Raw genomic sequence first — 3,166 nt, 5'->3', positions numbered from 1 at the left:
TACTCTAGGTGTATGTTAGGCATCTTGGACCTACCCCCTATATACACATATGTGAGAACATTTGACATTATTTAATCCTCTGGTATAGAGCCAAGGCCTTTTGAGTTAAGCCCTGGTGGCAGTGCCTAGTGCCATGCATAGGAATCAAGGGCCAGAATTATAAATCCAGAACAGTTCTCCTTGCTATCTAAATCAGTTTCCTGCCTTTAGAACATCCAGGTTTGAGTCTAGCCTATGATTGAGTGTTTCCCTGGGAAACCCCATAGCAATTCCAGAATAGAAATCATGTTGCTCTCAAAATTCTCTCTCAGGACTGGTAAGGGCAATGCCTTACTCAAAAGCAGGCAGGGCTCCTCTTTGTGCCCCAGCTTCTAGACACTCGCATTGTTCATGCTATTTTAAAATAGGCTGAGTTCAAAGTCAACAGCCAGTACAGTCAGAAGTATGGCTAGTGTGTCCCATGGAAGAGTGAACCCAGAGATGAGCTCTGTTGGTGTCTATGCTGTTGAGTGTGAGGTTATAAGCACTGATAAAACAATACCATGTCGTTATGTGTCGTTATGTCTTGATTTCACCTGCTTCATCTTTCATGAGTCTTAATGATTGTCATGCCAACTTACTAAATACTTTTGAAAAGTCATAACTTTGTAGAATGGCCTTCTGTGCTGTCCTCTTCCATGACCTCCAAATAGTGGTGGTAGACCCTGGGTGAATACTCCTGTTAATACCTCCCTCCAACCCCGTACATTTCTTGTTAAAAGAGAGGCAAATTGTGGAGCACCTCACTGTTTTGAGTGCTGCATTTCTTCCTGTCATTCATCTCTTCCTGTAGTCAGGAGTGAGCGCTGGCTTAGGACTTCATCACACATCCTTAATTCCCATGGACAGGGTGAGTAAGAATTATTCCTTTGTTTGGGATGGAAAACCAAGTCTCCTGGAGACTGTAAGAACTTTGGTGGGATTCTGGCTGAAGACATCATGAGATGCTTAGACTCTGCTCTTCATGTCAAAGAAAAGTTCTTTTCTCTCCAAGCCAGAATAAAAAAATACTGGGTCCTGTTTTCTTGGCTTGGTTATCTATGAAGCTGTTACTGCTTTTCTTCTCAACCTCTCTTCTCTGTCTAGTTTGACTCCATGAGATAATGGCAAGAGACTTCTATTGTCCCTGAGGAAGACAAGGAGAAAGCTGATCAGCACCTCAGTGGCCTCTGAAGTTGATAATAATCCTGGGAAACCCCATAGTATTTCCTGAAAGACCAGACTGGTGACTAGCCAACTTTCAACGGCCATCTGCAGAGCTTCTGAAGAGGCACCTGGGAAGTTAGAGCCAGAGCCTTGCCAGGACTCCTCCTCTGTGCTCTAGCTTGAAGATTAACAATGTCAAGTTGAGAGTAGGCAAAAAATGTCATGCTCACAGACAGCACCAGACAACTAGGGCTCAGTTGCAGTTGGTGGGGGAGATATGCAGTGCCAGCATCAGGACCATCTGGGAAAGAACATCTAGAGAGCAGGAGACATAGCTGTATGGAAATGCTGAGAAATAAGGACACCCAAACTGCAGCCCCTGGATTGGGAGAAATTTGTCCTTGGAGATGCACTGCAGGAAGGACATGATAGGTTGTGGAAGTTTCCTAGACTATTGCATGAAGCAGGGCAGTGTTGTGGAAAGAGCATGGGCTCAGAAATCTGACTCATGATCCGTGGTTGGTTGTGCGTCCCTGGACAAATTACCTAAGAAGTCTGAGCTCTATTGCCTCATGTGAAAAATGTGGGTAATATATATAAATCTGCTCACTGTTCACAATAGCAAAGACTTGGAACCAATCCAAACGCCCATAAATGATAGACTGGATAAAGAAAATGTGGCACATACACACCGTGGAATACTATGAAACCATAAAAAGGATGAGTCTATGTCCTTTTCAGGGACATGGATGAAGCTGGAAAACAATATTCTCAGCAAACTAACACAGGAACAGAAAACCAAACACCGCATGTTCTCACTCATAAGTGGGAGTTGAACAATGAGAACACATGGACACAGGGAGGGGAACAACACACACTGGGGCCTGTCTGGGGGTGGGGGGTTAGGGGAGGGATAGCATTAGGAGAAATACTTAATGTAGATGATGGGTTGATGGGTGCAGCAAACCACCATGGCACATGTATAGCTATGTAACAAACCTGCACATTCTGCACATGTACCCCAGAACTTAAAGTATATTTTTTTAAAAAATCAAATTATATATATATATATATAAAGCTGTTAACATAGTGCTTAGAGAATTGTGGACCCCCGATGTACTGGATTTAGGAAACTAACATTCATTGCCACTCCCTTCAAAGCTCTTTGCTGCATTTATGTGGTTGGAATTCTGGGAACTGTTGCATTTCCTGGCATCCCATACCAGCAAGGCTCTGATTTGGACTCCACCAATGGGAGGCACCCATGCATGATTTGAAAAGTAGAAGAACAACAGAGGTCTTTCTTATTCCTGCAACAGGATAGAGAATCACCTGGGCATCAGGAAACAGTAGACCTGCTGGAGGTTTCGCCAGTGGCTTACGGTACCTCCTGCTACAGTTTACCCTCTTTGGGGTGATGAGATACACAGGCTCTGGTGGCAGCTTCCTAAGGTTCCTGTATGCTCTAATTTCCTGAAATTAGTGATAGTTTTTTCTGACTTTCATTCTCTTAGTTCATCCAACAATGTGGTAAGCCTCTAATTATCTGCATTAAACCCTTTTTTTTTGAAATACTTGAAGAAGTTTCTGTTTTCCTGACTGAATCTTACTAACATATCTACAGAATAAAATGCAAAAAAAAAAAAAATGCAAAAAAAAGTGAGAATGCGTCTTCTTATATTTTCTTAGTAAGAAAGAGAAACATTTGAATATCTGAAAGATAGACTCTGGGGACTCTAATTGGAACAACTGAGGTTGCTGTAAGAATGGGGAAGACTTGGCTCACGTTTAGCTAGGAGAGCTCGAGGAATAAAGGATGGGAAATCATAGGCATCTTGGTAAGAAGTGAGATTTCAAAATATCTATAGATATTACCTATATTATCTTTATTTATCTTATTTATAATCTTATTTATAAATGAGATAATTAAAGAAATATTTATCTTTCCCTGCTGCTGGACAAGGGATTCTTAACAGCGGAA

This window comes from Mandrillus leucophaeus, unplaced genomic scaffold (assembly GCF_000951045.1).
Source record: "Mandrillus leucophaeus isolate KB7577 unplaced genomic scaffold, Mleu.le_1.0 Scaffold193, whole genome shotgun sequence".
In the NCBI taxonomy this organism is placed as follows: domain Eukaryota; kingdom Metazoa; phylum Chordata; class Mammalia; order Primates; family Cercopithecidae; genus Mandrillus; species Mandrillus leucophaeus.
The sequence above is the reverse complement of the archived record's forward strand: the minus strand, read 5'-3'. Positions refer to the sequence as shown.